The 24,323-nt window shown below is 39.2% G+C and overlaps 1 long non-coding RNA gene across 1 annotated transcript; it reads right to left on the bottom strand.

The window, feature by feature from the left end:
- Window positions 1-1,261: 1,261 nt before the first annotated feature.
- LOC112831036 (uncharacterized) lies at window positions 1,262-24,119 on the bottom strand. The gene is made up of 5 exons (XR_003210063.2): window positions 24,060-24,119; window positions 17,212-17,348; window positions 3,663-3,751; window positions 2,636-2,685; window positions 1,262-1,508 (listed from the first exon to the last, which is right to left on the bottom strand). It is a non-coding gene; the product is annotated as an uncharacterized lncRNA (long non-coding RNA).
- Between the last annotated feature and the right edge of the window lie 204 nt (window positions 24,120-24,323).

Below are 24,323 nucleotides of genomic sequence, written 5' to 3'. Positions count from 1 at the left end.
AATGTGTTTCTTTGCTTTTGTTATTAATTGCCTTATATAATTGGCTGCTCCCATGTTCGGGGCATAGATATTTACAATTGTTAGATCTTCTTGTTGGATAGACCCTTTAAGTAGGATATAGTGAAGGACTTCTTTTTTTAAAAACATAGCCACAACGTTACCATCACAACTAAAATTTCCTAGAAGTTAGATTTCTGGGTCAAAGGGCACTTGCATATGTAATTTTGTTGATATTGCTAAATTCTCCACCATGAGGCTTGTGCCATTTTTGCATTCTTAGTGGCAATGTATGAAAGTGCCTACTAATATAATCTAATTGTCAAACTCATGGATTTTTGCCAATCTGGTAGGTGGAAAATGAGATTTTATCATGAGCCAGGTAGAGATATTTTCAAATGTCTTTGTATTTTTTCTGTGAAGAATCTATTTAATTTCTCTTGTTCATTTTTTATATGATTTTTGGTCTTTATCTTTTCTACTTAAATTCTTTATATATTAAGGACATTAACCCTTTGTGATATCAGTTGCAAGCATTTTTCTGTTTGCCATCTTTGTTTTTACTTACCACGGCTTTTGTCATGCAATTTGTTATCGGCTGAATTGTTTTCCTCCCAAATTCCAATATTAGGTCCTAACCCCAAGTAACTCAGAATGTGTATCCAGACTGTATCTGGAGATAGGTCCTTTAAAGAGGTTATTAAGGTAAAATGAGGTCATATTGATGGGCTCTAATTCATTATGACTGATGTCCTTATAAGGAGATTAGAACACAGACACTGGGGAAGACCATGTGAAGACAGAAGATGGTAATCCAGAAACTAGGAAGACCTCAAAAGAAGCCAACCTTGCTGACAGCTGATCTCATACCTCTAGCATGCATAATTGTGAGAAGTTTCTGTTGTTTAAGCCACCAAGTTGAACTCTGTTATGGCAGCTCTAGCAAACTAATACACAAAAGTTTTCTAAAACCTTGTCAGATTTATCAGCCTTTTCATTAGTGTGTCTAAGTTAGACACTAGGCAGTTAGTAAATGTGTCCCACTCCCCAATAGAGAAATTCACCCTCACCTTTTTCCTAATATTTGATCATTTAATTTTTCCCCATAACTGTTTAATTTTAGAAGTTTTAGGTTTGCAGAAAAGTTGCAAAGATAGCAGAAAGCATTCTTGTATAACCCTCATGCAGTTTTCCTTGCTGTTACCATCTTATATTACCATAGTATTTTCATCAAAACCAAGGAACCAACATTGATACAGTGCTATTAACTAAACTTCACACTCTGTTTGGATTTTATTAGATTTCTTCTGATGTTTCTTCTTCTGTTCCAGGATACCACATTACACTTACTTGTTGTGCTGCTTTAGGTACCTCCAGACTGTGACATTTTCTCAGCCTCTCCTTGTTTTTGATAACCTTGATCCCAGAACTACTGCTCATGTGTTGTGAGGAATATCCTCCGTTGGGGTTTGTCTGGTGTTTTTCTCATTGTAGACTAGGGGTTGGGACTGCTGGAAGATCACAGAAGTAGAGTGTCATTCTCATCACATCATATTAAGGGTACGGGATATCAACCTGACTTATTTTTGATGATGCTAACCTTGATCACTGTAAAATTACATTTTTTCCTCCCCTTTTCATACCCAACTCCTTGGAAACCAGGCACACCCTCAAGTGAGACAAGGAATTAAACTCTTGTTAGGAAAATGCCTGATGAATTTTTTTTTAAAGATTTTATTCATTTATTTGAGAGAGAGAGAGCACATGCAAAGAGAGGGAGAGGGAGAAGCAGACTCTCCGCTGAGCAGGGAGCCGGACACGGGTTTCGATCCTAGGACCCTGGGATCATGCCTGAGCTGAAGGCAGACACTTAACCGACTGAGCCACCCAGGCATCCCATCTGATGAATTTTTGATGGTAAATGCCCTACCTGAACATTCCACTGCCCAAGCCTCTGCTGTGAGCAATAAAAAACCTGGTCAACCTCTTCAACGCTGGCCAGATTCCAAAAATGTAAATATAAATCATTCATATGTGATACTTATTTGGTTTTCATGGAAACTTAAAGCAATTATTTTAATTAATTATATTGAATTGCTCTTTGAGAGAATTTGTTTACTTTATGAAACCACATACTTAAAATCTAAGATGATGTGGATTATTGTTAGAATTTGCAACTTCACTGGCAAATTAATTCAACTATTTTTCTATAATCGCTATTTCCCTAAACGTACTTTTGAAAACAATCACATTGCCATAATTTAAATAAATGATTGCTTTATGTATAGAAAAATAAATGTGGTCCTTTTGAGGTTATGTTTTGGAGTATTTATCAGTAACTGAAATTGCCAGTAACTGTTGTCAGGTATTGAGTTCATTAGCCAGTGTTTATTTTTATTCTTGAGCTTTGATTAGTGAACTTTTTTTGAGTTAGTAAACTCTTTTTGAGTTCTACCTGATTTGTATTGTTTTTAGCCAAATAGGTCATACAGCATTAAAACCTACTATTTATGGAAACTACATTAAAAAAAAATCCAGGCCAATACATAATGTAAATCATGGTTGTCCTATATTGGGATAAGCTATCAATTCTGCCTTTAGATGCAATATGTAATATTGTTGCATCAAGTTTACTTACTGGCAACAAATCAGTATCTGCTCTTCAGTGACAGGCAGTGACAGTGCCTTCTTCCAGGAAAAAAAGAGAGAGAAACATCTCATTACTTTGTATACTTATATAGTTTCAGTGACAAAGACTTCTGAAAAAATCAGTTTCTTACAAGTGACCTTGAATTCTATAGTCTTTGATTTTTCTTAAAATTGTGATTTAATTAACTTTTTAAATGACAAATTTAATGTATGTGATTCTCTATGCATTTTAAGTTAAAATGCCAAAAATACGAATTGAGACATAGCCATGCCTTTGTATTATAAACAGTAAGCAATCTGTTTGAGATGTTAGGTTTTATCGTCCACTGCTGTATTTGTAAACAAAGACAAATGTTGCTCTAAGATGTAGTTGTAATTGACTATGGGTGTGATACTTGATTTCTTAAAGATAAGCTTGTTTGCTCTTGTGCATTATACTTAAAAACTTTTTAAAAATGTATTTTCATAACTTTAAGAAAGTTAGGTAAGTTCCCCCCTTTCTTTTTTTCTTTCTCTTCCCCTTGTGACAATTCAGTCCAAGACCACTAGATGCCAGGGTGGGCTTCCACAGCAGGGTAAGGACACAGGTTTGGGGGAAGATGTTCACGTGGGGTGGGAGCAGTATGGGATTTTACAGCCCATGTGGAGTGAAGAAGATGTTAGTGTAGGAGGGTGGCCGCTCCTGTGGAACAGAAGCCCAAGTGGAAGAGGAAGATGGGGCCATGGGGGCGATGAGAGAATGATTACATAGAGTGCGATTAACCAATTAGGTAAATACGTTAAAGGTAATGGGAACCAAATGTCTCGTCAGAGAAAGGACAAATAAATATGGAAAGGGAGAAGGCAAAAATGAATCTTATGGCATTAATTTCAAATCAGAGGTATTGGTGTAAACTTATGGTTGTCAATAGAGAGACATATGGAAATATAGATTTTATTAAGATATCAATAAATGTGTGTTTGTACAACTTAACAGCAATGAGCCTACCCAGTGCCAGATCTTGGTTTCCACATACCGTAAAGTTGGAACATCTTGTATAGGAAGTTAGAAACTGCTTGAGACACTGTGAATTGTGCAAAACTGTGGAATCACAGATCTGTACCTCTGAAACAAATAATGTGATACATGTTAAGAGAAAAAAAAGAAGAAGAAGATAGCAGGAGGGGAAGAATGAAGGGGGGTAAATCAGAGGGGGAGACGAACCATGAGAGACGACAGACTCTGAAAAACAAACTGAGGGTTCTAGAGGGGAGGGGGGTGGGGGGATGGGTTAGCCTGGTGATGGGTATTAAAGAGGGCACGTTCTGCGTGGAGCACTGGGTGTTATGCACAAACAATGAATCATGGAACACTACATCACAAACTAATGATGTAATGCATGGTGATTAACATAACAATAATAAAAAAAAGAAACTGCTCAAGAGTTATGGGCACATGTCAAAAGGGCATGGGAGGCAACTTAAAACAGGCTCCTGCTAGCCAAACCTAGGCCAATCTGAGCATCAAAATAAACAATGATAACCTATTGAATAAAAGAGAAATCCATGAGTCCATATTGATTTAAGTAAACCAATTAATTGAATGTTTGATGAGGAATGGGAATATTTAGTCTCACAATACCTCTGCACAAAATACTAATTACAAAGGGAAGACTAATGTTATAGTAGATACCACCTAGACAAGTGATCAAAATGAACATCATGAGTTATGAGACAGATTGAAATCATGAGCCAAATGACTGTTCGAAATGCAAAGAAGACCATATCACCTCTGTCATACTCCTGCTGTTCTGGTTATCTCTTGTGGCTTAACAAAACACCCCCAGCTAGTGGTGGGAAACAAAACCATGTTACATGTTCACAGATTCTGTGGGTCAGGATTTGCATGAGGTGCAGCACAGATGAATCATCTGTGTTCTATGAGGTTTGGGGTCTCAGCTGGGGAAAAGACTATAACTTCTGGGGGGGGGCACTGAAACAGCTGGGGGCTGGAATCATCTGGAGTCTTCTTTACTCAGTTTGGTACCTGGGCTGGGATGATTTGAAACCTGGGCTCAGCTGGGGCAGTCAACCAGAGCATCCTCATGTGGCTCTCCATGTGGTTTGGCTTCTCATGGCCTGGTACCTGGGTTAAAGGGAGCATCCTGAGAGAGATTCTAGGGAGGGAGTATTACAAGGGACATACACAGAAGCTGCAAGACTTCTTTTAACCTAGACTTGGAAGTCACCAACATCACTTCCACTGCATTCTCTTGGTTACAAGAGAGTCCCTAAGGCCCACCCAGATTCCAAGGGAGAAAAATTAGACTCTACTTTTTTTTTTTAATTTTTTAAAATTTTATTTATTTATTTCAGAGAGAGAGAATGAGAGATAGAAAGCACGAGAGGGAAGAGGGTCAGAGGGAGAAGCAGACTCCCTGCCAAGCAGGGAGCCCGATGTGGGACTCGATCCTGGGACTCCAGGATCATGACCTGAGCTGAAGGCAGTCGCTTAACCAACTGAGCCACCCAGGCGCCCTAGACTCTACTTCTTAATGGGAGAGTGGCAAGGTCACATTGCAGAAGATCATGGGAGATGGGAAAAAGACTGGTTCAATTCAATAATTTTGGCTACACTTTCTTTCATTGTGTTTTGTAGGTATTGTCCCATTGTCTTCTGGTGTTCAATGTTTCTGTGAGAAGTCATATGTTTCTGAGGAGAACCTAATTTTCTTTCCCTTAAAAGTGACTTGATGTTTTTACCTGGCTGGCTAAATAATTCCTTATTTCTCTCTCTGGAATAATTTACATACCATAATATTTGCTCATTTCAAGTGTACAATATAATAATTTTTGACAAATTTACATAGATTTGCAAATTACCACAATCCATTATTAGAACACTTTTATCACCCCAAAAAGATCCCTCTTGCCCATTTGCAGTTGATTCCTATTCACAACTCCCAGTCCCAGGCAACCACCTTAACTTTCTACTTTCTATCTACTTTCTATCCTTATAAGATTTGCCTTTTATCTTATTCAACATAGTACTGAAGTCCTAACCAGATGAGTTAGGAAAGAAAAAAAATATATAAGGCACTCAAATCAGAAAGGAAGAAGTAAAACTATTTCTATTTGTAGATAACATATTATATATGGAAAAACCTAAAGATTCCATCAAAAAAGTTAGAACTAATAAATACAGTAAAGTTGCAGGATACAAAATCAATACACAAAAATCAGTTGCATTTCTATACATGAATAATGAACTATTATGAAGAGAAATTAAGAAAACAATTCCATTTACAATTGAACCATAATGATTAAAATACCTAGGAAGAGGGGCATCTGGCTGGCTCAGTCAGGAGAGCATATGACTCTTAATCTTGGGGTCATGAGTTCAAGCCCCACGTTGGGTGCAGAGATTATTAAGAAAAATTTTTAAAAATTTTATTTTATTTTTTAAAAGATATTTATTTATTTGACACAGAGAAAGATAGTGAGAGAGGGAACACAAAGCAGGGGGAGTGGGAGAGGGAGAAGCAGACTACCCGCTGAGCAGAGAGCCTAACACGGGGCTCGATCCCAGGACCCTGAGATCATGACCTGAGCCGAAGGCAGACACTCAACAACTGAGCCACCCAGGCGCCGCCCCCAAAATTATTAAGATAAATAAAATAAAATAAAATATCTAGGAATAAATTTAACCAAGGAGGTGAAACACTTATACACTGAAAACTATAAGACACTGGTGAAAGAAATTGAAAAAGATGCAAATAAGTGGAAAGATATTCCATGCTCATGAACCGGAAGAATTAACATTGGGTTTTTGGGGAAGAATTAATATTGTTAAAATGTCCATACCACCCAAAGCAATCTACAGATTCAGTGCAGTCCTTATCAAAATTCCAATGGTATTTTTCACAGAAATAGAACAAACAATTATAAAATTTGCATGGAACCACAGAAGACTCTGAATAGCCAGAGTAATCTTGAGAAAAAAAAGAACAAAGCTGGAGGCATCACATCTCCTGACTTCAAATTATGTTACAAAGCAATAGTAATCAAAATAGTATGGTATTGGTATAAAAACAGACACATAGATCAGTAGAAAAGAATAAAGCCGAGAAATAAATCCATGCATATATGGTCAATTAATTTACAACAAAGAAGCCAAAAATATATAATGAAGAAAGGATAGTCTCTTTAATACATGGTGTTGAGAAAACTGGACAGCCATTTGCAAAAGAATAAAAACACTATACACAAAAATTAACTCAAAATGGATCAAGACTCAAACATAAGACCTGAAACCATAAAACTTCTAGAAGAAAACTTGGTAGTAAGCTCCTAAACATTGCTTTTGGCAAGAGTTTATTGGGTTTGACACCAAAAGCAAAGGCAACAAAAGCAAAAATAAGCAAGCGGGACTACATAAAACCAAAAAGTTTCTGTACAGCAAAGGAAACCACCAACAAAATGAAAAGGCAACCTATCGACTGGAAGAAAATGTTTACAAATCATATGTCTGATAAGGGGCTAATATTAAAAAGTATAAAGAATTCATACAACTCAGTAGAAAAACAATCAATTTTTAAATTTTTTTTAAAGACATATTTATATATCAGCATCATGATCAGACTATTACATTTAGCAATCAGCAGCATGGGTGCAAAAAAAAAATCTACATTAAAACCCTTTGTTGGAATGCTTTACACCTTCCATAGAACAGAAACTAAAGTAACATGTTATATAATTAGTCACAAATACAGACCTTGAGGTTTTTGCCCATACACACGAGCGTCGTCTAAAACATGTCTTCTTTGTAGCAGCTCGGCCCTGCCACCACCCTGCTTGAGTTCACAAATCTGTTGCAGCCTGTAGCTTCCCTGTCACTTGTCTGGCTCTCCTCTCCGGCTGAGCTTTGTTTCCTGGCAGCAGTGAAAATCTCCCGCCACTGCCATAGCTACTGCTGCTGCTGGAACCGCCGTAGCCACCTTGGTTTCACGGTTTGGCCAAGTATTGGCCTCCACCACCATAGGGGCCAGAGCTTCTGCCTCCAAAATTTCCTCCTCTCATGGGTCCAAAATTTGAAGACTGACTGTTGTAACTGCCAAAATAATGATATTCCACCACCTCCAGAGTTGCTTCCAACATTACCAAATCTGTCCTAGCCATCCCCACTGCCACCATATCCACCACCACCTCGACTGCCACCAAAGTCTCCTTGCCACTAAAGTTTCCTCCATGACCAAAGTGTCATTCCCACCAAAACCACCTCCACGGCCACCACCAAAGTTTCCAGAACCACTTCGACCTCTTTGGCTGGATGAAGCATTCACCACCTCTTGCTTAGACAAGGCTCTCCTTACTTCACAGTTGTGGCCACTCACAGTGTGGGATTTCTGAATGACAATTTGTCTGCAGAGTCATGGTCATCAAATGTTACAAAAGCAAAGCCTCTGTTGTTGCCACTGCATCTGTCAGTCATGATTTCAATCATTTCAATTGTCCCATACTGTTCAAAATAATCTTAGATGATGTTCTTCTGTGTCTTCTTTAATACCACAGACAAAAATCTTTTTCACAGTTAAGTGGGCACAGGCCTTTGAGAATCTTCTCTCGAGACAGCCCTCTTTGGTTCCACAACTTTTCCAACCACCTTGTGTGGCCTTGCATTTGTGGCTGCATCCACTCCTCCACAGTGGCATACATGACAAACCCAAAGCCTCTTTGGACCTGTCATGACCACACAGTCCATAAGTGTTCCCCTTGCTCATAATGGCTCCTTGGATTCTCATTGGTTGTTTCAGAGCTCAAACCTCAAGGAAGAGCTTCCACAGCTGTTCAGGGTCTTTCGGAGACTCTGACTTAGACATGACAGTGGTGGGAGGGGAGACTTTAACGATGCTTACTTGGCCGTGTCCACGGGCAGAAAGGCACAACCTGGTTTTTTAAATGGGCAGAGAATCTGAAGAGACATTTTTCCAAAAAAGGCATACAGATGGCCAACAGGTATCTGAAAAGATGCTCGATATCACTAATCATCAGGGAAATGCAAATCAAAACCACAATGAGATAATCACCTCACACCTGTTAGAATGGCTACTCTCAAAAAACAAGAACTAACAAGTGTTGGCAAAGATGTGGGGAAAAAAGGAAACCCTGGGCACTGTTAGTGGGAATATAAATTGGTACAGCCACTGTGGAAAAGAGTATAGAAGTTCTTAAAAAAATTAATATAACTACCATGTGATTCAGCAACCCCACGATGGATATTTATAAAAGAAAACAAAATCACTATCTCAAAAAGATATATTCACTCCCATATATTCAGTATAGCATTATTTACAATGGCCAAGACATGGAAACAACCTAAGTGTCCATCAGTGGATAAAGAAAATGTGGTATACGGGGACACCTGGGGGGCTCAGTTGGTTAAGCATCTGCCTTCGGCTCAGGTCATGATCCCAGGGTTCTGGGATCGAGTCCCACATCAGGCTCCTTGCTCAGCGGGGAGCCTGCTTCTCGCTCTGCCTGCCGCTCCCCCTGCTTGTGCTCTCTCTCTCAAATAAATAAATAAAATCTTAAAAAAAAAAGAAAATGTGGTATACATATGTAATTGAATACTATTCACCCACAAAAAGGGAAATTCTGTCATTTGGAACAATGTGGATGGAACTTGAGGGCATTATGGTAAGTGAAATAAGTCATAAAGAAAAAGACAAATACCATATGATTTCATTTATATGTGAAATCTAAAGAAACAAACATTTTACAAAAAGCCACTCATAGATATAAAGAACAACAGATCAGTGGTTGCCAGAAGTGGGGGTGAGGGGGCAGGCAAAATGGGTGAAGGTGGTCAAAAGGTACAAACTTCCAGTTATAAGTAAGTCCTGTGATGTAATGTACAGCATGGTGACCAGGGTTAACAATATTGTATACTGGAAAGTTGCTAAGACAGTGGATCTTAAAAGTTCTCACAAGAAAAAAATGTAACTATGTGTGGTGATGGATGTTAACTAAACTTATTGTAGTAATCACTTCACAATATACATCTATTGAAACATGTTGTACACCTAAAACTAATACAACAGTACATGTCATTTACATCTCAATTTTAGAAAAGGATTTGCCAGGGTGCCTGGATGGATCAGTCAATAGAGCGTGTGACTCTTGATCTCAGGGTTGTGAGTTTGAGCCCAATGTTGAGTGTAGAGATTACTTAAAAATAAAATCTTTGAAAAAATAAAAAAAAATTAAAAGGGATTTGCCTTTTCTGTAAATGTCACATAAATGAGATCATGCAATATGTAGTCTTTTGCATCTGGATTCTTTTACAAGTGGGAAATGTTACTGAGGAATGTTGAAGTGTGTAACTAATCATATGTACTAGATGCACTGGCAGAGGCAACCATAGGAGGTACTGATAAAAATTATGAAGAACAGAATATGAAAGTAAGCCTGATAAATTATGAAAATCAGGACTTCAGAGTAAGCCTGATAAAGAATTATGAAAAAGATGATGTCAGAGTAAGCTCAATGTACCTAGTAACACAAATTGAAAAACTGCTTCTATTAAAAGTAGGATGATGTATAACAACTGTAGCTTTGTAGCCACTTGTGAGTAACTTGTATGCATTCTGGTATTTTTTCACTCAATAATAAAATTTTCTAATTGTATATTTATGAACTGGCACGTTCCTTTGGGTCTCAATTTCTCATTTCTCCTATACACACAGCATGTTTTTGAGGTTCATGTATGTTGTTGCATCTATCAGTGGTTTGGTCCGTTTTAACTGCTGAACAGTATTCTATTGTATGGATACACAGTCTATTCTCATTATTCCTGGTACTTATGTTCTATAAAATTGCTTCAAACACTGAATTTAGTGAATACTGAATTACTGGCTGTAGGGGAAATGCAAGGTTAGGTTCCTGCAACACGTCATTTTCATCAACTAATAATATATAAACTTGTTTTTTGTGTGTTTCTGTCTAAAGACACCATATTTACTATTTAGTGTTGATTCATTAACATCGAACTCATGGCAAACAGCACTATAACTCATGCCTGAATGAAGCTTCTCTAACACATGTATTTTTTTCCACAAGGCACATCACAACCTTCTTGTGCTTAGGAATACTAGCTAGCACTTCAGCCCTAGGCCTGGATGCTTTTTTAAACAAAATCACCAACAAAAGCACCAAAAAAAAAAAAAAAAAAGTGAAAAACATGGCACTAAATAGCCTGCAAAAGGACAACTGTGTACAGGAACAGAGCTGAAACAAGAAAGCAGAGTGTCGCCTTGTCTGACCTCAGCTGGGGATGTGTTTGTTGGGTGACTCAATGTTTCTGCTGCCCTGCACATGTGCATATCCAAGAATGGCCAGGAAATTCCTATTGATTTTGAGGTTACAAATAAGTTTTAGCAAGTAGGCAAGTCTGCACATGTGGAGTCCATGAATAATGAGAACTGACTACTATATTTCATCTATTCACTAGCTGATGAACATTTTGATTATTTCTACACTTAGGCTATTGTGAATAATTCTGCTAGGAACATTTGCATACAAGTCTTGGCAAAAATATTTGCTTTTATTTCTCTTGGGCAGATACCTACGAGTGGAATTGCTTGTTTACCTTTTTAAGAAACCACCAAACTATTTTCCAAAGTGGTTGTACCATTTTATACCCCCACCAGCAATGTCTGAGGGTTCTAGTTTCTCTATGGCTATAGTAAAATCACCATAGGTTATAGCCTATCTTTTGATAATAGCCATTTTCATGGGTGTGAAGTGGTATCTCATTATAGTTTTGATTTACATTTCCCTAATGTCTAATGATTTTGTACATCTTTTCAGGTATTTATTTAGTCATTCACATGTCTGTTGTAGGTGAAATGCTTATTAAAATATTTTGCTTGCTGGGTTTTTTAATTGGGTTGTCTTTTTATTATTAAGGTCTTTCTATATTCTGGATACAAGTCCTTTATCAGATATATGATTTGCAAATATTTTCTGTGTGGTTTGTCTTTCTATTTCAATGGAGTGCAATTTCATGAAGTACAAAAGTTTTCAATTTTGATTAAGTCTAGTTTATTGATTTTATCTTCTCTGGAAGTGATTTTGGTGTTGTGTCTAAGTGATTTTGGTGTTGTACTTTGTCTAACCCAAGATCATAAGGATTTTATGCTGTTTTCTTCTTGAAGTTATATTCTTTATCTTTTAATGTCCAATGATTTTTGTGTTGGCCAGTATTGAGCAAATTTTTCCTAAATTATTATGTATAAGTCAAAAAGATTTTTTCTCAGAAAAAATATATTTTAAAATTTTGCTTGTAGATATTTCTATGTTCCACTGTTTTGCTTTTCTTCTTAAGGGAGAATTAAGTATTTTGCCTGTCTTCTATTATTTGCCATTTGCTCTAGTCTTTTTTATGTCTTTCTTTTATTCTGTTTCATCTTTTCTTTTCTCATTTCTAATCTCTATTAGAAAGTGCCCCTAACTGTGCTTTCAGTCATGGCTTATATTGCTTGTGCTTCTTATAAGTTAGTCTTCATTTTTTGTAATGGTTTGTTTTTCTCATTTCTTCTTTGATACCTATCACTTAATGCTTCACCCCCTCCTATCATCTAGCTAGCACCTCCTATTATCTGACCATTTCTTTCCTGAGCTCGTCTACTTCTGCCATGTGTTTTCCCTTCTTAGATTTAACTAAAGCACTGAGTTTCTGAAAGTTCACACTGGGATATTGGGTAATCATTTTCTTTTGCTTTGGATCAACATTTTTCTGTTAAGTTTCTTTGTCCCTCAGGGAAATTTTATTGCCCTATTTCATCATTTTCTTACAATACCATTGTAAGAATGTTTTTTACAAAATTATATTAGATTTAAAGATTTATTAGTTACATATTCCTAAGGAGGTTAGAAGAGGGCAACTCCCAGGTTTTGCATTGCAAAACTGGTTTGTGACAGAAAAACTCCCTAATAAAGTGACATTAGAGCAGACTTGAAGGAAATGAGGTGGAAGCCAGAAATCCCAAGCATTCTGGGAGAGGGAATAGCAAGTATGAAGTCCCCGAGGAAGGAGAATACTTGATATGTTTGGAAGATAGCAAGGGCCAAGCTGGCTGGAGTAGAGTGTTTAAGGAGGCAAGAATAGAAGATGAAATCAAGGTGCAAGATAGGGGGAAATAGTACAACTCCCACAAGGCTTTTGTAGGAAGTGAAAGGATTTTGGCTTTTATTCTGAGTAAGATGGGAAACCCCTGGAAGATTCTGAGCAAGAAGTTGACATAATCTAATTGAGATTGCAAAAGAATCACTCTGAATACTTTGTTGAGAGCTGACTATACAGGTGCAAGCATGAGAATAGGGAGACTGGTTGGGAGACTACTGCAATAATTCAGGTGAGAAATGATGGAGATCTGGACCACAGGGGTAGCAATGGAAATAGTGAGAGATGATTAGATTCAAAATATATTTTGAAGGTACAGATAACAATTCCCCAAAGACTGGATGTAAGCTATGAACAAAAGTGAGTACTCAAGATGACTCCAAGGTTTTTGAACTGAGCAACTACAAGGATATAGTTGTCATTAACTAAGTTGGGAAAGACTGATGAAAGATGAAGTTTGAGGGGCAACAACAGGAATTAGAGTTTGGACATCAACTCTGAAATGTCTATTATACATCTTAACTGGAGACTTCTAATAGACAAATTGCTTATACATACAAGCCTGGAGTTCAGGGGAGAGGTCTAGACTAGAGATAATAATTTAGGAGTAATTGGCATATACATAATATTTAAAGTCATGATACAAGAACTAGAGGAATAATTGAAGTTACTCAATCTAGGGGGTCACTTTTGATTAAGATATCTGAAGCCTGAGCCCTGGGCCTCAATGTTTAGAAGTCAGGATGAGAAGGCACTAAAACATGAGATTCATGCGGAGCCTAAAACACCAGTGAAGACCTAGTAGAGAGCCCAAGAACCCATTCACAGAGCGGCCACTTCTCTTCCACATTGCCATGAGGTCATGTACAATACACAGCCTCTGGGGAAGGGGAATGGTGGGGAAGACCACCCTGACGGACTAAGCATTTATCCCTAAAGAGGCTAAATTGACTCTAAAAAGACTCTTTATTATGGAAAGAGACTGAGTTACCTTTAATAACTGGCAATTTGTGATTTTTTTCCTCTACCATCAAAGGGAATCGAAGCATCAAGGCAAGTCATAGGAATAGAGTGCTATATGTTTTACACATTTGGGTATAGTGTGAAAAATTTAGATTCTGCCATATTGATCAACAATTCAGTCAAAGACATCCATGTTTCTCAGCTCCCCTGAAGCTCTGACACCCCCAGTGGATCCAATTTACTCTCAAGCCTCAATAGCTTGAAGGCAGAAGATATTGTACCTTCAATTGTCTATCACAATACCAACAGCTACTATATACTGACACTTACTCTGTGTGTAAGCAGTTTAACACATTGTTCCTTGCTCATCATCACAATCTTAGGAGATGAGGACTATCAGTCTACATTTTAGAGATCAGGGAAAAGAAGCCCAGACAAGTAACCTGACCAAAGCAGCAAAGTCATGATTAAAACCAAACTCTCATTACAGCACCTGGACTTTGATTCACCATATCATATTACTAGTCACATCACCTTGAAACTTAGGTTCATCTACTCAAGGCTCTAGGAATCTTGAAGGAAGGGGGGGCATAATTAAGGCAACCCACGAGAGACCAACTGAGCTGAGGGGGTTGGAGGTCACATCTTTCATAAGCATAGAGGCACTGACAGATATATCTTGCTCAAATTTTGTCACTCCTATAATCCATCTTCCTAAGAAGCACTGGGCTGTGGGACTAGTGGTCTATTTTGGGACTATTAACTAGCACAGAGGCTCTGAAAAGCTAATTAATCTCTTGACAAATAAATGATTAGACCCCATGTAAGGATGTGCCCTCAAAGCAAAGAAGGAAATTAGGTCAAGGAGTCAGTGATAACAAATTTTAGCTTGGCAGTTTTAGATCTAGGGAGAGATTAATGTTGGCTCCTTCACACTTTGGTGAAGGATTTGTGGTTATTTACCTCAAATTCTATGTGAGTACATATGACAGATTTCAAAAGTTGCTCTAAGATAGGGTTTCCTCTCCTGGAACTCATTTGCCTTCGCAAGTTGTTGTTTGATATTAGTATTTCATGTTAGGAGAAATCCATCTTCCCTGGTTACAGAGGACTTGATTTAAGATACTAGATATCCTCAGGTTTTTCTTCACCTGTAAAAGAGATACCATACCCTTTATAATGCATACAGTATTGCCTAAATCATAGATGGGAAGTTGTTCCCAAACATAGGCCAAACTGGGAGAGGCTCTCTTACTGCAGTTCACAAAAGTCCCAGACAATCATACTGTGTTCTGGGGTCACATGGAAAATGTTAATTCAGAAAGTCTCTCATCTCAGGGTAAATATATAGGTTCTTTCAACCTGACTATTGCAGATGACAATAAAGACGCTTTGGTTCAACTTCAGGCTGCTCTACTGTCTATTTTTTTTAAAGTTCTACCTTGACCATCTTCACCAATTGCCATTTAACTCTTTATCATTGAAAAGGCTTCTGCCAAGTGAACTCTGCTACCACTTTGGGTACTTTGTCCCAAGGTGAAGTTTTTATTACTAGTTCCCTTCATGGGTCTAATATCAATACTGGATGTGGGTGGAAAATAGTAATCATTCCACTCTGCCTATTTATAAGTATCCAGCTCAAGTCCTTATAAAAGTAGGCACTTAATATTTATTAAAAGATAACTACCTCCCACCTCCTTATCCTAGAAGCTCCCTGCAGGCCACATCCCTATCTATCTTCTCTGTATTCATTCAGTCCTCATTGTCAGGACCACCCATTTTGACATTTATTTGTATTATTCTTCAATGATTTATAAATGCTTAATGTGCCTATGTCTTGCCTTAAGAGTGAACTACCTAGGGATAAGATTTATATCACCTATCTTCTAGTGCTAAACACATGGATGGTATGTAAGAAATGCCCAATGTTTTGGTTAGAGTCTGCTGGCTACAAGAAACAAAGGCTACAGAAGTTCCCTCAACTAATGAGAGAAACTATTCAAAGAGAAACCAAAGCCAAACAGCCCATAGGAAGAGCAGGGCCTGCAGCAGAATCAGGCTATAGGATACTTAGCATTCTACTACTCTAGAAGGTAGAACCAGGGGCAGAAACCAGATTCAAACTGGGGTACATAGGTTGTTTTCCCTAGGCATATAGACTTGAGTCCCAATAATTCTAGTAGGAAAGCTGGTTTGAAGCTAATCTGATAATAAAAGTTATCTTTCCATATCTATGAGCAGCTTCCTCAATCATAGAGAGTCTACCAGTTCATGGTTATAGACCTTCATGAGGTCTGGTTACACTTACTGTCCTTGCCTTCCATAACATGTCTACACAATCATCTTCCCAATTCCACCTCCTTTTTTTCTGACTCTAGCTCAAATGGGTTTCTCTTTCTCATAACAAAATGATCCCTTTCTAGAAACCAATTTCCTACAATAAAATGGTTCCTCACTAAGATCACAATATAGAAGTAGTCTATGAAAGCATCCACATTATTTCAACCCTACAATAAATTTTATTAAAATTGTTTTCTGGGCCGATTGGGTGGCTCAGTTGGTTAAGTGTCTGACTCTTGGTTTCAGCTCTGGGTCCTGAGATCCAGCCCCACATTGGGCTTTCTTTCTCCCTCTCCCTCCCCCTTTGCCCCTCCCTCTTTGCCCTCATGCTCTCTCTCTCTAAAATAAATAAATGAAATCTTTTTAAAAAATTGGTTATTTTCTTTTCAATAATTGAATTCCCTCCTTTTTGGAACTATTGGGAAGAGAGAACACTACCTTCAGTGTACACATTATAGCCTGTGCTGTCTCTTCTGACCATGGAGGGGTTAGCAGAGAGACTGCAAAAAATGCAGATCACACTGGGCTTGAGAAAATTCTAAGTCACAGGGAGAGATGAGCCAGACAAACCTTCAGTGGCTGAAAGAAGAAAAGAAGATCCAATGACAGAAGAAATAAAAGAGAATCTTTAAGCAATTATAGACTCTCTGTCCCAGCTCTGGGTTAGGAGACTTGGACAGAATTGTAAAACTGGAAAAAGAACTGACAAATGCTAAAGAGGAACTTGAATTCAGGGCTAAAAATTGGGGGTATGTCAAATGCAGATTTTTCTTTGAAATTCACTATAGCTGAGCAGAAAGAGATGCCAGGGAAATCTGATGATATGGAGTCCCTAACTAGGAATACACAAATTAAAGATGACTTTATGAAAGATATGAAAGTACAACTGGTTGTCCCCAAAGACACCAGATATGAAATGCTTGACTCCAAAATTTTTCTCCTTCAGGAAAAAATTTCTTGAATCCCTGTCAAGAAACTTCAGGAAAACAAAGACAACAGTAGCTACTGATGTTGGAAGAGTTGGTAAATAAACCAACCTGGCATGTTGACACCCTTTAAGCAGACAGCTCTACGGCAGTCTGATGAAGTTTCATACTCACCCAGGGAACTATGAGTGAGGCTGAATTCTGCAAATGAAACTGGAAGGTTTCCAGGTATTATGCAGTCTTCTTTAACTGCTTCTTAGAAGGTGCCTGGAGCACTTAAAGCAGAATGAAGACCCTGGCCACCACTGCCACTGAAGAAAAGGGAAACAAGAAAGTCCATCAAAATGAGGCCTTCTGAGCACTAGTGGTGAATGTCCAGATTGGGCCATTAGCATGGACTGTGAAATTAATCTCAAATTAATCCACCTGTATCTTTGCTTGATCTCTACATAACATGATAGAGGTTATTATAAAAGTATTAGCCCCTTTTAAATCATTCTTAAACTAGATATTTACTCAAGAGAAATGAAAGCATGTTTACACAAAAACTTGGACCCACATTTTATAATAGCACAAAACTAGAAATAATCTAAGTGCCTTTTAATTGGTGAATGGATAAGCAAATATTTTCATCTTCATTCCCTTTTCCTAGGTCTAAAGGAGAGCAGCCATATATGCTCCTAAAGGGCAGCACTTCATAGCATGCCCACTTCACGAGCATCCCATCAGTAACACAACCCAAGTTCAAAGATGCTCAATTTCCTTCTGTTTTTACCTACTTTTGCCTACTTTGCCTACTTGACCACTGTTGGCTACTGGTAGGCTCTCAAAGGCTTTTACCTCTACAGTACAGCATTAGGAAGCTCATTTGTGCAATAAACATGTTCCTGCAAAGCTCTAAATCAGAGTTTTTGAAATCCAAATATATTTTCCCACAGTTCCTTAGTTTCAGGGATGTTTTATCTTAATTTGTGATTAATAATCAGTTGGCAGTGACTTTCAACTCCAGTTTTAAGTTACTCCACTATAAACCAAGTAGTTCCTCATTTGTACAAAAACATTCTTTTAAGATTTATTTATTTATTTAAGAGAGGGAGTGAGAGAACTTGAGCACGAGCATGGGGGAGGGGCAGAGGGAGAGGAAGACAAGCAGACTCCCCACTGACTGGGGAGCCTGACTCGGTGCTTGATCCCAGGACCTTGAGATCATGTCCTCAGCCAAAATCAAGTCAGATATTTAACTGACTGAGCCACTCAGGCACCCCTGTACAAAAACATTTCAATGTACTATGAACTTGCTCTACAAAAAGGAAAGGACAAGTTCTTTCATAATGTGGATTATGCACTAATAATTTATCTTTTTAAGATTTAGAATTTAATTATCAGGTGGGCTACTGTTCTTGTCTTTTTTTTTTTAAAGATTTTATTTATTTATTTGAGAGAGAGAATGAGATAGAGAGAGCATGAGAGGGGGGAGGGTCAGAGGGAGAAGCAGACTCCCTGCTGACAGCAGGGAGCCCGATGTGGGACTCGATCCTGGGACTCCAGGATTATGACCTGAGCTGAAGGCAGTCGCTTAACCAACTGAGCCACCCAGGCGCCCCTGTAGTGGCCGGTGGCCATACCTCATATCTCAACTTTTTTTCCATTTCAACATTTTTCTAAAATCAGGCTTATTGAGATATAAGTGACATGCAATAAAATTGCTCCTAAAATTTCTTCAAAACTCTATGAGTTTTATTTTTTTAAAAGATTTTATTTATTTATTTGACAGAGAGAGAGAGAGAGCACAAGCAGGGGGAGCGGCAGGCAGAGGAAGAGGGAGAAGCAGGCTCCCTGCTGAGGAGAGAACTTGACATAGGGACGTGGGGCTCGATCTCAGGGTCCTGGGATCATGACCTGAGCCGAAAGCAGATGCTTAACCAATTGAGCCACCCATGTGCCCCAAAATTATGAGTTTTGAAAGATGCAATGTGTAACCCACATTACACTCAAGATACAGAACAGTTCTATCACCCCAAAAAGTCCCTCTAGCCCCTTTGTAGTAAACACTTCCCGACTCCCATGTTACCACTAATCTGTTTTCTTTCCCTACAGTTTTGGCTTTTACGGAAACATCAGTATATAGATATTTGAATTTGCACCTTTCACTTAGAATACATTTGAGATTAATTTATGTTGTTGTATCAGTAGTTTGTTCCTTTCACTGATGAGTATTTTCCATTGTATATACAAACCACTATTTGCTTATCCATTCACCAATTAAAAGGCACTTAGATTGTTTCCAGTCTTTGACTATTATAAAATGTGTGTCCAGGTTTTTGTGTAAACATGTTTTCATTTCTCTTGAGTAAATATCTAGGAATGGTATTGCTGGATCATATGGTAAGCTTATGTTTAACTTTATAAGAAACTGCCAAACTGTTTACTCAAATGTCTCTCTACTATTCTGCAGTCCCACCCACAATGTCTGGGAGTTCTAGTTGCTCCACATCCTTAACAGCACTTGGAATTATTTTTATTTTGACCAAGGAGTAATATTTCATTGTGGTTTTGATTTGCATTTCCCTAATGACTAATGATGATATAATTTCTTTTGCCATCCATATATCTCCTATGGTGATCATTCAACTACCCCAATTTTTTTTAAAGATTTTGAGAGAGAGAGAGAGCACGAATGGGTGGGGATCAGAGAGAGAGAGGGACAAGCAGACTCCCTGCTGAGTGGGGAGCCCGACATAGGGCTTGATCCCAGGACCTTGAGATCATGACCTAAGCTGAAGTCAGATGCTTAACTGAGCCACCCAGGCACCCCAACTAATCCTATGTTTTTAAAACTGGTTTCCTTGTCTTTTTATTGAGTTGTAGGAGTTCTTGATACAGTCATTTATCAGATACGTTCTGCAAATATTTTCTCTCAGTCTGTTACTTGTCTTTTCATTTTCTAAACACTGTCATCCAAAGAGCAGACATTTTTATAAATTAATTTTTTAATGGAACTTTGGGTGTTGTAACCAAGGATCACAAAGATCTTCTCCTATGTTTTCTTCTAAAAGTGTTATAATTTTAGATTTATGATCCATTTTGAGTTATTTTGTTTGTGGGGCAAGGTATGGGTTGACAGGTTGTTCTCTTTTTTCTTGCCAAATAATGTTCAATTATTCCAACATTTTCTTTTCTTTTCACTATCTTTTGGTAAGATTCCATTTATCAGACACTCCATATAGAATCTACAAAAATGAAGGACATCCTTTAGCTTTGGTGTGACAATCTTATGACTAGAGATGGGAGGACAGTTCCCACTTTCTTTGGCAAGAAATGCGTAAGTTGTGTGCTTTCTGCTCCATAGATATGCATTGTATAGGACAGTCCAGAAAGAATTGTCAGTGCTCTCTAGCCAGGGATCACCAGGAACACACCAGTGGTTTAACAAGGGTGCTTATTACTCAATTTCAGTGAGGGGAAGCACACACTATGGGCATCAGTGAGACATCTCAGTAAGAGGAAGGACTTATCTTTTTAGATTTGTGTTGTGATTTAGGGAAATGTGCTTTAAATTGGATGCTGTCAGGAAGCAGGGGTAAGTCTACGATTGAGTATCTTAATAAATCTTTTGGAGAAAGAGGGAAGACTAGCATGACACTAAGGCTGTAATTGGTAAAGAAGTAACAGTCACATTATTTGATATTTTCTTTTTTTTTTTTTTTAAGATTTCCTTCAAGGTGTTTATTTGATATTTTCAGTTTGTGTATTCCATTTGGTGGTTTGGATAGGTTTCATGTTTTCGTCTATGTTCAGACATGGTTATGGGGTAGTCTTATTTTTGTCCTGATCCATCATGATCATGTAGTGGCCTTTTCTGATGTTGATGTTCTCTGAAACTGTTTATGTTCCACAGGTGACACAAAGGCCTAGCTATGCCAGGCCAGCTCCTAGCAACACCAAGACCTGCCTGATAGCACCAGGTCAGCCTCTTGATGTCAGGGACTGCTTTTTTCTCTCAGAATATAGTGGTTGAGAACTTAGCCCTAGAGTGAGAAAAAAAAAAACGTGTTTGATTCCAGGATCTGCTCTTTACTGGCTGTGGACCCTTGGATAAATTATCTAACTTCTATCAGCCTCAATTTCGTCATATGAATATGGGATAACAGTACTTGCCTCATTGGATTATTGGGAGGAATGAGATATGTGCTAAAAACTTGTGTCAAGGGGCGCCTGGGTGGCTCAGTCAGTTAAACATCTGCCTTCGGCTCAGGTCATGATCCCAGGGTCCTGGGATAGAGTCCCATGTCGGGCTCCTTGCTCAGCGGGGAGCCTGCTTCTCCCTCTGCCTGCCGCTACCCCTGCTTGTGCTCTCTCTTGCTCTCTGACAAATAAATAAGTAAAATCTTAAAAAAAAACCTGTCAAATAAACCTTAGTTCTATCACAGAAAAGTTAAGAAAGCTATTGGGGCACAGAAAGGAAAACCAAGAATAGTCCAGGTAATTGTGCCAGGAAAGTCAAAGAACAGTAAGAAAGTGAGAACAGAAAAGCAAAATAATTTACTTTGGGTGATAATCTATATAAAGCTGTTAACTGTCCAGCTCATTTCAAAATGCCAGGATAATGCAATACATTCATAAAAACATGATGGAACACAGGAAGATATATGGACCTTATACCAAGTGATTTGTCATTTAAATGCATTCACATAGAAACACTGAGAAGAGTGGTCAACAACTCAACAATGAAAACTATTATTGTGCCTATGCTAGGAGGTAGATTCATGTGATGGATAGAAAGGGATTGGGATCCCTTTCAACTTCAATGCCTATAAATAATTTATTTATTGCTTTCATGCTTTTGGTGTACAGCTTGCTTCTTTCTGGTCCTTACTTTTTGAACGCCCCATCTTGTTAAGCATGCAATATCACATCTAATTTCTAGTTTTTCAATAATGCAGAAGGTTCTCTGTGTGTAACCAACTACAGAAAAATAGCGATTTAAGAGACTGGCTAATTGATAAAGGCTGCATTAAGAATTTGTTCCATTAAAAGAAAATTATTGCCTGAAGGCTCCACAGACTCATCATTTTAAGACATTATACAATCGTTCAAAATAACATCTAGAAATGGTTTCATTTTAACAATCTGAGAATGAGATTTCACAGAACAGGAATCCAGACCTGAGTGGATTCAGTCTATAAAATGAAGAAGGCCTGACTTCCTTGAGGCTCCTTCTGCTGCACCAAGGTACCCCAAATCAAGACAGCATCCTTCAGTAGAAGCTATTTCATCATTATCATAATATTTTCATTTTAGATCTAGGGGCGGGTGGGCACGGAGTGGTGCTATTCACTTTTACAAGTTTGAAAACTGAGGTAATAAGAAATGTTAGTGTCAGCCTTACAAGAAATACATGCCTATCTATACTGGTTCTGGTGAACTCACAACCTCCCAAAGAGCTTCCCTCCATCACGGTTGGTTTATGTGGTGGTTTTTAACCACTGCTGTGGATTATAACTTTAATAACTGTAAAAACGTACAATCTCCCAGGAGCGGCCTCAGTTTTATTAATCATCCATACTTTAATACTGATTAAATTCTCTTGTAGAGAGAAAGAAGTGAAAGGGAAGAACAGTGTAATTGTCCACTTTGTAATTCTGCCTAGTGTTCACCCTGGGAAAGTTACGTATAAGGACAAAGGTTTCTGTGATAATAATAGAGTAGGTACCAAACTCTTCACATTTTGGGTAAACACCACAATCCTTAGAGCCTGCTAATCCTCCAAATAATATTTTACTTATGTTTATAATTTTTTTTTTTTTTTTTTTTTTTTTTTAGAAAGGGAGGGGAGGCGGGACAGAGTGAGAATTCTAGGCAGGCTCCATGCCGAGTGCAGAGCCAGGCAGCTGGATCATGAGATCATGACCTGAGTGGAAACCAAGAGTCCCACACTTAAGTGACTGAGCCACCCAGGCACCCCCATCCAAACCATATTTTAAAAAAGTGACAATATTTGTTAATTTCCCCTTTAAGTTCTGGAAAACTAAAATATCCTGATAGTCTTGCAGATCAGTAGTCTAAGTGGATTTGATTTGCTGCTTTGATAAATCAGTGACTAGGCTGAAACCACAAACTCTATCTAGTCCACTACATTTATGACCTGGGTCAAAGTTAGCTTCTTCTAGGGTGTTCTCCTTGGTTAGCATGTCCTTTTCTGAGCCTGGTCAACAGTTACTATTCGGTTGCATCACCTTGATTATTTTGCATTGGGAGGGGGTAACATTTTGTGAGGTTACTGACTGGTTGCTTCGCGTGTGTTTTGTCTTGCTGACTGGCCCGTGAAGGAGGACCTCAGACTTCTAAAGGAATTCACATTTTGGAAAGCCCTTTCACACCCACCACCTCTTGCCTGTCCTCTTCACGTTAAGGTGTGGAAGGAGGGGCAGAGAAAGGTGAGCGGGTCCCATTTACCTAGCTGAGCAGCCTCTGAGCCCCACATCTCCTTTCGTCCGTCCCCACAACACCTGCAGTTAAGAGTGAGACGCCTCCCAACGCCCAGAGCTCAGGTGCAGACAGCGTCGTCTCAGCGCTACCCGCTTCTCCACACCTTCCACAACGGCAGGCAGAGAGCTTCTGCCACGGCGGGGAGGCGAGAAGAGGCACCCTGCTAGTCAGCAGGTGGCGAGGGAGGGGCGCCACGCCAGGTTTCTAACTTCGACTCACTTCTCTATCCACTACCAAACACCCCCTCTCCTCTTCGAGTGGTCTGGCGAGCCCTCAGCACCAACCGCAGCGGTTCTTACTGCCAATTCCGGGGCAGGGCAGCTTTATAATAACGTCCACAACGTCTCTGTCACCTGGACAGTAAGGGCGCGTCGAGAGCCCCACATTGAAGGGCTGACAGAAGGCCCAGCTCGTCACTCTCCTGAAGGGAAGCAGGGAAGGGAAGAAGATTGAAGCCCAGGGGCTAAGAAAGAGCCCGAAAACTGGCGACCATTCCACCGTCCCTAGGGCAAAGGTTCTGAATTCCAACTGACCGTTACTCGCAGCGGAACGAAAGCTTGGAGAAGCCTTCGGGCGAGGGCTCGAACCCTGACAGCCGCCGCCAGCGCGTTCCCGGGGCTCCGCGCCCCTCGCCCGATCTGATTGGACGGTGGAGGAAAGGGGGCGGGAGGCCCCAGGACAAGGCGCGCGCGCAGGCAGGCCAGGGGTTCCCGCGGAGGCACCCAGGGGGCCAAGGGGCGGGAGCAGGCCGCGGGGCGGGGGGGCCCCCGCGCGTGCGCACGTTCGGAGGCGGCCTG

This window comes from Callorhinus ursinus, unplaced genomic scaffold (assembly GCF_003265705.2).
Source record: "Callorhinus ursinus isolate GAN/ISIS: 27379988/994484 unplaced genomic scaffold, GSC_fseal_2.0 scaffold14, whole genome shotgun sequence".
Lineage (NCBI taxonomy): Eukaryota > Metazoa > Chordata > Mammalia > Carnivora > Otariidae > Callorhinus > Callorhinus ursinus.
This window is presented reverse-complemented; position numbering and strand designations above follow the sequence as displayed.